At 40.5% G+C, this 15,033-nt stretch overlaps 1 protein-coding gene across 12 annotated transcripts in view; it reads right to left on the bottom strand.

The window, feature by feature from the left end:
- EHBP1 (EH domain binding protein 1) overlaps window positions 1-15,033 on the bottom strand; it is a 341,176-nt gene that overhangs the window by 15,405 nt on the left and 310,738 nt on the right. The gene's annotated exons all lie outside the window — the stretch shown is intronic.

The following is a 15,033-nucleotide window of genomic DNA, read 5'->3' on the forward strand; positions in this document are numbered from 1 at the left end:
GGATATCATTAGGTATGCTGTCTTAAGCACAACTGTTTTTACATTTTATTTGTACTGCATACTCTGTGTGTTACGTTGGAATGGTTAAACACAGAAAACACCATAGCTACCCATTTACTTCAACAGAACACTATGAAAATGAACCTACTGAAGACACAGCCCATTCTTCAGCCATTTGCTGATATTTATACACAGTTTTAAAATAGAATAGAAGAAGCTTTCTTCACTCAACACACTTGGGTGAAGAGGCTAGCAGGAGAATGCCAATGCATGTGAACAAGAGCAGGTCCAGTAATGGAAAAAAACACACACACACAAAAAAAACCTGGCCAACTTTATTTCACTGCTATTTATGAGGGCATACATAGTAGTTATTTGAGAGTATTTAGATGACTGCCAGCATACATAGTAGTTATTTGAGAGTATTTAGATGACTGCCAGATAGTCCTACAAAGATTGGTCAATGCCTAAAGTTTTACATATTTTACCCTGAAATTAATTTGAAAATATGTCTTATTTGCCTGCTTAAACAGTTCCATTTATCTGATCGAGATTAGGAAAATATCAAAGCTCTCATATGAAAATAGATTGGAAAGGTTGGGGCTGTTTAGCTCAGAGGAGAGACGAATAAAAAGAAATGTGATAAAAGTATACAAAGTAATGATAAGTGTAGAGAAGGCATCAGAAAGGGCTAAATTAACAAATATTATTTGCAAAGAATAATCAGACTAGCTCTAACAGGAGCTTCGAATCTGCTCCCTGTGCCCAGACAGCCTGGCATTGCAGTCAAGATTTGAAAACTTGACTAGTCTAGATGTTAAACTGGAGAAACCTGAAAAGATCCCAATTTTCTGAGATCCGGTGCTCCGCACTTTCTGAAAATCAGGCTCCTTCATAACAGTTCTATTTGGAGTCTCAAAATCTGAGCCCCTTCCCCATTACTACTTTTGAAAAATTTGGCCAAACATGGCGTATTTACTAGGATCTCAATCTGTTTTTCATTATGATAAATGTTTTTGTGCCAGAAAAATAAAAAATGTCAAGGAAACTCAAGAAACTAAACAGTACAATAAATAGTACTGGTAGACAAGGTGATAAGCACAGGTCAGACTGTTAAATATCCACTGCTAGAGGAAGTTGTGAGCATCAGAAAACTCCAGAGCATTTCTGATGCCTTAATGAAACAACATTCTGCTACAAAGACCTTTTACATCTGCACTTGAAAGGGAATCCTCTGAACTGTCATTCATGTTAAAATTCGACACTTGCCAACAAGGACTTAACAAGAATTTGAACTTTCTCACCCATTACCAAGACAGTTTCCCCAATTATCACCTGTAATACCATTAACTCACAAACATCCCACTCTCCCTACCTTTAATATCAGCAATTCACAGACACTTACCTTCCTTCCTCCCCCTTCCCACCCCCCCGCATCCCCCTTCTGTTCTGCAATGTGATTTGTCCTTTTCATATTTGTTCATTTTTTTTAATTGTATCCTTTGGTATATATGGTTGTGACTACTTTCTTCCACTATTTGATCTGAGGAAGTGGGTCACGAAAGCTCATCATCTAATAAACCATCTTGTTAGTCTTTAAAGTGCTACATTGTCCTGCATTTTGCTTTAATGAAACAAGGTTTTTATATCATTAGGATAAGCAGAGTAAGGGCATGTCTACATAGCAGGGCTAAACTTGAAATAAGCTACACAACTTGAGCTACATCAATTTTGTAGCTTAAGACAAAATAGCTTTTTTCGACTTTGGGCACATCTACCCAGAACTTATTTTGAAACAGAGCACTCTTCCCCTGACCTCCCTTACTCCTTGTACAATGAGGGTTATAGGAGTCCAAGTAAGAAGCCTGTTATCTTGAATTTATTTCAAAATAATGGGCTTGCTGTGTAGACACGCACTATAACTGACATTGTATTCTGAAATAACGCTGCTGTGTAGACGTACTCTAAGAGTTTATGTGTATGACTCAATGGGAAACTAGCCATGAAGGATAAAAATGTCAGGTACTAGTAGATGATGACTGAGGGCATCAACTGGATGCATTTTGCCTAAAATATTTTTATGACATTTTGAATTTCAAAATGGACAATCACCAAAAAATGGTGCTTCTCCCATTAAAGTTACTTACTGAAAAAAGCTCCTCAAGTCTGGAGTTAATGAGCTGGTTTATTCTGAATTCCACAACCAGCAGCTTAGAATCAGGATGCTCAGCTCTCTCCAAAGAAACCTCTGCCTGCTTTCCCCAGATAATTACTCCAAACTAACTGAATGCACAAAGAAATAGCTATGGACAGATACACAGGATGGGGCTGCAGTCTGGGCTTAAATCTTCTGAAGAGCAGTTTTCAAGTAAGGAAACAAAGTTCTCTTGCCGATCATAGAGTTCCAAATTTGAAGTAGGAGGAGAAAGCACTGAAGGCAAGTTATGCAGAGGCATTCTCTGAGAACTTCACTCTGGACACCAATATTTTAATGCAGCTTCCAAAGAGGCATTGACATCCATAAGATAATATTTACTCAAGATATGAACTGACTGTCAAGGATCTCCAGACAGAGTTATTCTGTGCACTGTTAGAATTTATTTCAGCCCAAGAAAGTGCAAAACAGTAATGAAATGTGCCTCAACTCTCAGAGGACCAGTGATGTGTATTTCTTTATGGCACATTCATATCTAACTAGTTTAACATGAATCAGGAAACTGTCTGTAATTTCTTAATAGCCAAAAAATCCCAAACCACACAGAGTCTTATTAAAACTTTTAAGAATTGTGTTAATATGATTTCAAGGCTCTGACCACATCTAAGAAATACCAGGCCTTCTTTTTAGAGAGACAAGAAGGCTGAAGTAATATTTTTTATTGGAGCAACTTCTGTTGGCGAGAGAGACATGCTTCGAGCTCACACAGAGCTCGTCTTCATCACATTACAGGCATTCTCCTTGTCGGAAAGGGAATTGGCACAGAAGGACAAAAGGTTAGTGGTCTGTTATCTCTGCAACCTAGAGTTATTTTGGATCTGAAACTGGGAACCATCCAGAGCGTAACTATTGTTATGAAAGATGATAAAAGAGAAATTGCATGAAAGGGCATTGATTTTGTCCACTCTACCTACTGATGTACCTACCACCAGAAAATTACCTTAATAGAAAGCCAGTAAGAACAGAATACATGAGCTTGTTCAAGAGGCTACACATTTTATGAAAGATCATAGTGAAGACCAAGCTGTAACCAATGACCACAAACCAGGAGGACAGATTTTTTTAACTCCTAAAGGAAGATGGCAGAAGGTGAGATCAACTGCACAGCACCCTGTAAGGGGTGATACTGTTTAACCTTAGGATACAAAATAAAATGTACTGCTCCAGGAATTCTATCCATCAGTAGGTTTGGCATTGCTGGAAATTACAGCCTCAGGAATTCACATAACCATGACCAAGATTCAAAATCCAGAAGGATGATGACTAGCTATGCTCAGGCCATCTTCAGTTTCTGAAAGCTCCTGGTATTTAAGAAGAAACGAGCACTGGTGAGAAAATTATGTCAGGTCTCTGTCCACATGGCAGGAAAAAATAACCCAACATCCATCCCCTGGTATCGCTGAACCTGCTGCTAAAACATGGGAAATTTTGTTCTTGTTGCTGTTCTTGAGCATTAGCAGAGTGGTGAATTTAGAGCTGCAGGGCCCACTCACTTAGAAAACAATGTTGGCCGTGGAGGTTCTGTGCTTGTGGATTGAGAAGTCACATCAGATGACTTGCTCTTAGTGACAGTAAGTTCTATTCTTCCTCCCCAGCTCCGCTGATTCTCAGGCCAGAGTTCTCCTCTCTGCCTTCCTTGCTTGTTTAGTCATGACATGAAGGCTAAATGCAGAAGTGATAGGATGGCTTGCTCACATCCTTCATAACAATGTCTTCTGCTTTAGTATAGAGCACACTACCCTCAGATTTACCAGCTGGCATTTTATTTCCCTCACCACAACTTTTTCTGAGAAGGAATAGGGGATGATACAAACTCTGATTCTCATGTAGAGAAGATGGTTCAATATGAGGTTCACAAATGCATGCTCTGAGGGTATGCCTGATGGGACTAAAATGGAAAAAGAACTTCCATTTAGCCATTTAGTAATGGCCCCTAGCGGAGGGTTTTCTACTATTGTACTGAAAAGCACTTTCTGAACATCCTTAGAACAAGATCTCTCCCAAACTATTAACCATGGAAACATCCTCACTATCAGGTGGGGGGCTTGCGGGGTGAGATGGAGCAAGTGGCGGTGACCGTGAGAAATCACGTCTGGAGACAGCAGAGTTTTGATTAGCTGGGCAGGACTGAATACCACTGCTGACCTTGAACAAAACTCTGGGCAGCACAGGAATCAGAGCTCTGTCAGGGTAGCAAAAAAGCATCCATCAATGCATCTGAGCAGAGACCTCCCTGGGAACAGAAAAGGTGGCATTTTTTATTGGAGTTTGCTGAAAACAGGTGAATGTGGGAAGTAAGTCCCCATGAGTTGGAAGATAGAGCTGATAATGTCCAGGCAGAAAGACCAGTTATGGTGATTGGAGGTTAATCAGCCAGTATGTTGTGATTCTCTGGAAGGTAAGCAACCCTGAGATGAATTGAGTGGGTTATGCAAAAGTCCCAGAAATGAACTGCCTCTTAGGTCACTCAAGCTCCCCTTTTTCTGTGTATGTAAAACACAGTCAGAGTTGTCTGTTCAAGTTAACAAGTTCTTTCCCACTGAAGCTGAACAGGCTAGCTGTAGAGCTCTCAACTCCCAGACAATTCTACGGACCATTAGGTCTGGAGACAACCAAAGACCTTGGTCTGTAGGCACCCCAAATGATCCCTTCCTCTCAACCGAGAGCCGATATGTCTGTGAGAGGGCTGATAGTGGTGGGGATAAGGAGGCCCACACACAGACTTTCAGAGGGTCTATTCATTAATTCAGAGATGACAAAACTGACATTGGCATGAGAACCACCTTGTGCAAATGATGTCTTGAGGTACAGGCCTGCAGCTTTCTGAGATGGGTTCTGTAGAGCACTTTATACCTGCCGGTAACCACATCCACAGGTGTCAATGCGGGTATCTGTGGCGCATGTTTGTGGATACAGATGTGAGTGCGGATACAAATTTTGTATCTGCGCAGGGCTGTAGCAGTCTGGAATACTGAGCCACATAGGTACATTGCTGCATGTGACCCAGGAGGTGGAGATAGCTGTGCGCCACCCACAGGGAGAGGAGATGTTTTCTGTCACAGCACTAAGCCCCACAGTCTTTTGAGCCTGGACTGTGATAGTAAGGCCGTGGCCTTTGTGGTGTCTAACACTGGTCCAATACACTCCCCCCTGTAGCATTGTACCTGATTTATCCCAATTTACTAGGCACTCAGTGCACTGAGTTATGTAACCAGAGCCTTGAACTGAGCTTTGACCAATTAGTCGTCCAGGTAAAGAAACACATGGACTCCAAGTTTTGTAACCTCCATCATGTATCATGAAAACCCGACGAGTTGCTGAGACCAAATGTGAGCACCGTGAATTGACCGATGGTTGTGTCATACTGCAAGTGGACGTAAGTGTCCTTTAAAAACAATGAGTCGTCCTGTGGCACCTTAGCGACTAAAATATCTATCTATCTATATATCTATCTATCTATCTATCTATATATATATATATAGTGTATCAAAAGTGCTTTCATGGGCAAAATCCATGTCTTCAGATGAGCTTGAGTGGAGAAAAAAACCAGCTTTGAGGATGGCATACCAATCTTCTTTTTCCAGGAAGATAATACTCAAGGCTAGGGTAACCACATAGAATATTATTTTCTTCAAGAATTTGTACAACTTCCTTAAATTTATAATAGGCCTGAGATCTCCTTTTGCTTTGAGGATAAGAATGTAGTGGAAATAGAAACCTTTTCCTTGAGACTCAATGGGACTTCTTCTGTGGCTCTTGCGTGAAGAAATGATTGGACCACCTATTAAAGGCTGCTCTCACAAAAGTGGTCCCAGAAGAGGAAGGACGGTAGGCAGATGGGATGGGAATGAACTGGGGGATGTATCCCAGCTCTATCGTGCTTAAGACTCACTGATTTAATGTTATACAGCCGGTCCCTGAATTATGATTAAGGTACGTACCAAATACTAGGTTGTAACTCGATCTGTTCGTACGTTGGATTATATTAACTTACATTACAGCCGCGCTGTTCATGAGTGCGGATTTCATTTGTAACTTGGGTTCCAGCTGTACAGGAGGTTGGTCGTAAATATGAACGGTCATAAGTTGATGCGTTCATAACTCGGGGACCAGCTGCATGGGCCCAAGCACGTAGGAGGTGGGATAAGTGTTTTGAAAACAAATGATGGGAAACAGATGGAATGACAGTCACTTGTACGTTGCCCTCCACCAATGCACTAAGACGGGGTAAGGAACCTTTTTTAGGGTCCAGGGCTGCTGACGCCCAGAAAAATTAATCAGGGGCCACATACAAGTGAGAAGCAAAAACAAACCCCAAAGAAACCCTAACTGACAAGGCCTCTTACTGAGAAAGAGAAAGACACCCCCCACGTTCCCCTTGCACATCAGAGCCTAGGGGGGCCCAGGCTAGTAGATTTTGTGTGCTCCAGCCCCATGGTGGAGCACCAGCGATGGCTCCCCAATGCTGGGGAGGCCCCTGAGCTTTGGGGGCTGGATCCAGGCAAGCCAGGGGCTACATCTTGTTCCCGGGCCTTAGGTTCCCCATCCCTGCATTAAAATGTCTGTCTGGATGAGGTGCCTACATGGAATAAATGCACTGATGCTGAAGAGGAGGGCAGTCTCCTATAACCCCTGCCCTTTCTCCTCAGTGGATCCTGAGACTGCAGAGAAAAACCCTCGTGTCTGTATGGCAGCTGAGGATGGAACTGGTTCCCTTCTGTGGCAGGAGTACAGAAACCAACACAGTTTAACACCACCCTGGAATCTTTTAGATGATGGAGAACTATCATCCATCTTATCTGAAAACAAAGAGGGACCTTCGAAAGGAAGGTCCTGGATTGGTCCGCTACCATTCTGAGGTGAGCCCAGATGGCTGTAACCACACACATCTTCGCACAGTTTGAGCCGCTGCACTGATGCCACCTAAACTGACCTGGAGAGCAGTTCAAGGTAACTAGATTGTTTTCATTCACAGTTGCATATTCCTGTCTCTGGTACCTCATCTTGTAAATTTTATAATATTCTCCCAGAAGGCCACAGTGGCTCCAGAGTGAAGAATGATTTGCAATTCCGAGCTGCAGAGTGAAATAAAGGTTGCATCCCAACAAGTCCAGCCTCTTCAAATCTTTGCCTTTTGGCATGGATGCTTGGTGGTCTTTGTCCCTCCCATTCATTAACAGATGCCACCGATGCTGCCACCACCACCAAGGCACCAGAGGAAGAATGAGAATACAATGCTAGTAGCCCACAGAGGGTACGTCTAGACTACAGGCTTTTGTTGACAGAGGCTTTGTCGACAGATACTGTCGACAAAGCTTCTGTCGACAAAGAGCATCTAGACTACATCCAGTTCTGTCGACATAGCAAGCTGCTTTGTAGACATGAGAGTGCAGATGCAAAGGACGGTGTAGATGCAATAACGCCTTCTGTTGACAGTGTTATTCCTCCTAGAATGAGGTTTACCGCTGTCGACAAAACTGCCAAGTTCTGTCAACGTTATGTCAACAGAACTCGGTGGTAGTGTAGATGCAGGTATAGTTTTGTTGACAAAAGTCCACTTTTGTAGACAAAACCCTGTAGTCTAGACACACCCAGAGGGAATGTAATACCTCCTTTCAGCTTGCTTTGCTGTGGTGGGTAAGGAGGATGGTATCTGCTGCAGTGCCTGAATTGCCTCCATTATGGCTTCACTAATCAGGCAGAGCAACCCCAGCCAGGGCTGCTGATACCAAACAGTCTGCCAACTCATGACAGCGCTCTCATTTTTCCTCTGCTTGCAAGTCAAGAACAGAAACTCTCCTTCTTGGCAGATCTTGATGAGCTTTGTGATTCTCTGAAGCACTTGCCACCCCAACAGACTCACCTGTGGGGAATGAGGAAAAGGATGCTACAGGATTCTGAGGTGATGTCCGCTCCAGGACTGGTGGTGGGGGAGCCACCCAAGTGACTTCTATCTATTTGGTACTGATCTTGGTACCAGGGACTGAAGAATGATGCTCAGTGCCAAAACAGCTGGAGAGTTCTGGAGGACAAGGAACAGGATGGTTGCAGCGGGGTCCTTGTGGGAGGAAGAATGCCCCATGGTGTCTAGAAGAGCCATTGATATTGCCCTGGGACCTATTCTTGGCTGGGTCACTGCCTCTTAGATGGAGCCAATGCGGTGACTTTTGCAAGACCAGTGGCTCCCAAGTCTCTGATAGAGGGTATGCCCTGTCTTAGACACAGAAGAATACACCTATGAGACCAGAGGAAGAATCTGAAATATCTGGTAGGGGAGGTGGAGAATCAGCAGGAACTGGAAATATACAGTCAAAGCCTAGGGCTTCGGAGGTAATGGTACCATGAGAGGACTGTACGGACTGTAAACCTTCTTGCACTACCTTCTGGGTGGTTGGGAGTGGCAACGATTGATGGTTCTGGTGCAGATCTTACAGGGGATGCCTTCAACAGATTTTTCACAGGTCAGCGATCCCATCTTCTTAGCTTAAGAGTGCTCCAGTGAGAGTATCCCCCCAAAATGTATTGTAAAATCTCTGGCTCTACGTGGCTCTGACAACTGTGAAGCCTGACGAGAGCCTAAGCCTTTTCTTCAGTGTTGGCGAATGGGGCCGAGGAGCTGCAGACATCTCCGGTGACCTGGGGATGCTTTGCGCTTGAGACGAGTCAGACTGGGGGTGAAGTGCTGCCTCCATGAGCAAACGTTTGAGCCTCGCTGCTCTATCCTTTAAACTAATCCCCGAGAAATGAGACACTGACATGGGATCCTCCCAAATATTTCAGCCAGGCCACCAACTGGCATGGTGCAGCGCAAGTCTGGCAGGACTTAAAACCTGGTGAGCGTGGCATTGTTCCAGTACAGTCCATGCTACCAGAGATGAAAAATCTGACTAATATGCATTGTTAAAACTAACCATTTTAACTAATCCCTACCAATCATAGGATGGATATACAAAGCAGCGACAGAATCGCTTATGACAGTGGCGGTAAGAAGGAATTGAAAGAGGTTGGGGGCATCCCTGGATTCTTATACCAACCTGAAGTGGCATGAGGTGAGAGGACACAGAACTGCCCTGACTGGTAATATTGGTTCTCTGACACTGTGCACAAAGCACATTACATTCTAGAGGAATGGACATATGCAAGCACTTGCAGAAGAACTAATTTTTACCGAAGGATTTTGTGCATCTGTCCTTGTAGAGTCCCATTAATTTCAACGTGACACAGTGAAGTTATCCAAGTTACACGTATATGCACTTTAAGACACCGACAGCTGGTGTAAAACAGCCTTAATGTAAATGAGAATCAAGCCCTTAAGTCTTCATGTTTATGTTACCCAAATTAAGGTTGTACATGCTAAAATTTTACTCTTCTATTTAGTATGTGGGCTGATCATCATCCTGCTGGAGCAGCACGTGGGCAGTCTGCATGAACTGTGCCACGAGGTGCAGCATGAGGCCCGCGAGCGTGGCACTGCTTTGCAGCAGCTCCGGCTCCATGATGTCAGTGCTGTGGTGTCTGCAAGGGCAACCAGGGCTCACTTTCTCTGTTTGGTGTCTCACAAAGGGTAGGCAGTGTGGGAGCAGAGTGAGACGCAGCTGTAGAGAGGAGCCCCTGAAAGCACGTCTTACCTTGCCTGACCAAGCAGCCACAGGAAGTGTCTGCCCGCCTGGTGCCCTCCCTGGAGTGCTTCCAGGGGATCGAAATCCAAGGCAGTTCCAATCAGTGTGGATGAGCTATTCCGAAATAATTTTGAGCTGTTCTGATACTCCCCCCTAGTGTAGACATGCTATTGTGATTTTGTTATTTCCGGAGTTGTTATTTTGATTTTACTTATTTTGAAATTATTTCTTAGTGTAGACATGCCCCTATAGGGTAATTTTGTATGGTTATATAAGAAAACAGAAATGCCAACAAACCTTTACCCATAGCAACGCAGATAGTGACACCACATCTACATCATTGATGTATTTCAAATGTTTGGTAAGATATTTTCCTTTCCTATTTTATGATTAAAGATGAATAGAGAACATCATTTTTGAGGAATATATTTCTCTTCTTCTTTTATTGTAGCAACTATTGTTGCCACACTGTTTTTGTTGTTGCTATGGTTTTATGTGTATATTAAAATCTCCCACAATATGATTGGATACCTCCTTACAAATCTCATTATTTGGCCAGATTTCAATTCACCTAGAGTTAATTATGCTGAGGTAAGTAAAAATCATGCCATACACGGAATGCAAATCTGGCAAACGGATGTAGTAATTGCAGTCTTCTTTGTTTTTGCTGATTTAAGCAAGATGGTAAATATAAAAAGTTCATAATGTATCTATCACTTAAGTAAACTACAGGTATTTCCTTATGTATATGCATGAATGATTGAAATTATTTGAATTATACTCTATCGACTTTTCTACTGCTTAGTTTCTATAAAAGAGCCTTATTTTTGTTGTCAGTCGTCATGCTGAGTAACATTTTACTCCATGATTAGAAACTAATGGGAGTAATCAAGGAATATTATATTACTTAAAGTGAGAAAGGGTGGTATAGTGAGATATTAAATCTTTGTGTGTTTTACACAGATTAATACTAAAGAAGCCCAAATACAGATCATTTTAAAAACACTAATATACAATATTAAAAAGGGATAAACCCTGTCTCACACACAAAGCATGCCCCCCTAGATTTGAACGTGCACAGATATGCAAATACATCCTACCCTAATGATCCATAAGGCAGCAATGGAAGTGATTTTGGATGGTGTTAGGGTCTCTATTTCCCTAGTGAACTTGAATACTCGTGATATTTTCTCTTACCACTAACATTAGTGGCTACAGATTTGTCATTACTTTTTGAGATTTTAATTATGTTTAAAGACAAAGCTTGTTTTAGGCAGTATGCTTAAAAAAAACAATTGCAAAACTGAATTACACAGACTGATAGACTAAGCATTCAGGAGTCGACAATACAAACTGGTAAATACAGCTTTGTAATAAGGTTTGTGAAGATATAGGACATTATTTTTGGGGATTTATTTTTTATAATGAATCTATACACATATCCATCATTAAGGGGCCATTGAAAAGCAGAACACTTCAAATGATTAAAACAGCTAAAGGGGGCAGATAAGAGATCAATGACAAAATCACCTGGTAAAAAAAAAGTAAAAGGTGTTGCATTAAAAGCCTTTCACTTTACATGTGAAACAATACTGAGAAACCTGTATTTTAGTACTTGTACTCAACAAGCACTCCAAACTATGGCACAATGAGACCAGAAACCCTCCTTTCTAATAATCTTGTGACAAAAGCTAAAAGACATCATCCTATTAACTAGTGATCTCAACTGCTAATGCAGAGTACTTCCTGGTGCCTTTTATGTAGAATGCTGCTATTAAAAAACCACTAAACATTCACTGCGAACAACACAGAATCATTCATCTTTTATCAGCATCTCTTGTTAGAAGAGTATGAGTGGGACTGAAGGTGTCATTGATATTATGGAGTGGAAATTAATCAGAAATTTTTCTCATATTTTCCTCATCACACTAATTTACTTTTGTACAAATTTCCCCCTGTTAAAAAGTTCATACCCAACCCCCTGTTGTACTCTTTTAAGTTGAGAATATTCAACGAGTGCGTCAACTGAAAGGCACCAGGTCCCAACACAAAAAGCATTCGAAATTCTCATTTAGTTGTCTTTATTTTGCTAGCGCCATGTGGTCCTTGAAGATGTAGAAAACACGGGAAGCCGAGTAAAGATCAGAGCAAGCTCATTAGCATTCTGACAAAATTGGAGTGGTGGAGATGTATAGTTTGCCTAGTTTGTCATTTTGAAAGCTACCGGTGGTAAGCTTTCTATTTCATTGTGCTTTTGTCTTTTTTGGGGGGGTTTTCAACGCAGCAGGGTGTTTGTTAGCCTAGGTTTTCACAGTGCATTGTGGGAATCTTTCCTGCACATTCAGCCCATATAGTATCATTTTAGTTCGAGTCAAAAAGTTTTTTTTCTATTTATATTGTAATAACCCACACTAATGTATAACTCACGCCATGCTATCAGCACCCACCCATCCAGACACCTGAATTTAAAAGTCAATGCCCCCAACCAAAACAAAATGTGAAAACAGGTTACTATTTCTCTTCAAAAGACCAGATAAAAAAATAAATTATTTTAAATTCTAATGTTTACAATAAACTAGAAATGAATTTGAGACAGATTTGGTTGATTAGAATTCAAAAGCATCTTTTTCACTAAGTTCCCAATTCTATTTCAGAGAGTCCTGAAGAAAAGATTGGTTTACGCTCCAGAATTATGTAAATAATGAATTACCTCTTAGAAGACAGAAAGAAGTTATTACTGTGGTCATTTGATTTTTTTTTAAATATAAGGCTCACTTTGAAGGGCTAAAAGGGCTACATTAATGCTGCTATTCGACATGAATGTTTCCAAGTTGCAGTGAAATGGATAAAGGTCTTTTTGGATGCATTTATCTGCTAAATCCTTGTGGTTGCCCTCCTATCTTGGATGATGACCCAAAAGAATGTCAACAGCTCATTTCCCAGAAAGCTGGAAAGAGTCACTATGCAAGCCATAATCTGCACATTCTCAAAGAACCATTTCAAACATTACATTTCACAAGCTGTTTAAAGTGATTTTTCTCTCATCTCTACTATCCTAACAGTACTTTTGACATCAGTACTTCTGAAATGATGGGTTAAACAAAGTTTAAGCATGACTTCAGCATATGGCATCTACATTCTTATTTTTACACAAACTCACTCTCATATCTATACACACATATTACAAAAGTTTGGCCACATTACAAAAGCAACAAGTAAACAAGATGACACCCAAATATACTAGGCAACACCTAATATGTTGTTTGTATTTTTAATGCAATCCATGAAAAATGAGGGGACATAATTTTCTCTATTGTATATATTCTCAGACTTTGTTAGAACAACATTTGCCTTGAAAGGAATTACTGAAACTAGAAAATTTGCAATGGACTATGGATTTGTGCTAATATTAATTGAAAGGACCCAATTTATATAAAGCCTTAAAAATTGCTTTGCTTTGTTATATGTTCAGAAAGCATCCCTCTCTTTGTCAAAATAACATCATAGCTGCATCAAATTCTTTCTTCTTATGAGGAAAATAAATGGGCTGACTACAGAGAGAATGGTATTAAAAAAAATCCGTCCACATAGGTAAATTTCTTGAGACTTTGAAAGCTCTGAAATACCTAAATTACATTTTGGCTGTGGACTGGCACAGCTATATGTTGCCCATCCGATTTGAATTCAAATTTCCTTTTCACATCTCATGCAATACTGTGGCTTCATCAATGAGCATTTTGCAATGTTAAAGTTTATACATGATAAAATATATCACAAAAATACCTCTGAGAAGTGAGTATAGTGCACTGCTTTCATTATTTTAAGATCAATCACACATAGGATTCTGCCAACTTCAGGATTTCACCAAATCTATTTCAAAACATTTTGCTACTTTACAACCAGGTTCAAACCCATAACGAATTTAAATGAACTGGAAAGTGTTCTACTCAGTACTGTATAAATGACTGATTTACGCTCTATATTTTGCAATGTGCTTATGGCTGCAAAATTATTTATCTCCTTCACTGCATTCTCCTAACCAAAGTTTCTTGAATAAGAATCGTCTGGGCCAGCCATATCAAATTAGAGGGCAGTCAGGAGTGTCTAAGTCCAGCTTTAAAACAAATATCATAACAATTAGTTAGCCATATGGAAAATAGGGTATGTTTTTTCCTGAAAGCTTTTATACATTTTCTATCTTGAATTTCAACTTCATTAGGAACTATTTCTCACTTGTAAGCCGCAAGATTGCTAAATATCTAACTGCTAACCCACCATGAAAAAAAGAGATTCTTTCTAATGGCAGAACTTTTCTAAGATGCAAATGAACAATAATCTGATTTCTAGAGTAAATTAAATGAAGGATTCATTCTAATATGTTTTCAAAGTCTTAGAAATTAAGTACCAGTTGAAACATATGTAACCTATATACATACATGCACACGTATACGTACATACAAGCTAAGACAGTGTCCCCCATTATACCAAACTTACATCTTGAGAAGAGCTCACATTGTACTTATGTTTAGGTTCCTATGACTTAAAGGCCAGATGTTTCACAAATGACCAACAATTGGAGGTTAGAATAAATTAATGACTGATTTCTGAGCTTTGATGGAATTAAGCATACTTCTTTTCTCAATGTGCCATGTGAATGTTCTCCCGTTAAACTTTTTTTTTTTTTTTTGACAAGTGAGGCCACCCGGCAGAAAACAACTGATGCAAAACCCAGGAGTAATCCCTCTGTTTAGTTCAACACTGTGGTTAGCCTTAACACTGCCTCTATTATCCAATGGATTTAGAGAAACTTTCATTTATTTGTTGGCCTCAGTTTTCAACTTTGTTGCCTTCTTTCAAGGACCCAAGACCTATTCCTATGTAAATACATTTGCATACAGTCACAATGACACATTCTGGGATTCTGATTAAACTTGCACAACGAGATAGCTGCTGCGTGCATATTTGTGATCTCTACATAAGTACTTTCACAAATACATACAAGAAATTGATGGATGTCAATTCTCCCTACAGGAATCTCTGAAGTTTAAAAGAAACGCATCATTGCAAACTATGTTAAAATGCAAAGAGTGGTCAGTAGGAAAGAATATCAAATGTTGCTCATGGGACAGTAATACAATGATTATGGAACTTTTTTCATTTAGACACACAGTATAATTTCTTTCTTTCTTTCTTTCTATA

The sequence above is a fragment of the Pelodiscus sinensis genome, chromosome 3 (assembly GCF_052426305.1).
Source record: "Pelodiscus sinensis isolate ZL-2025 chromosome 3, ASM5242630v1, whole genome shotgun sequence".
In the NCBI taxonomy this organism is placed as follows: Eukaryota; Metazoa; Chordata; order Testudines; family Trionychidae; genus Pelodiscus; species Pelodiscus sinensis.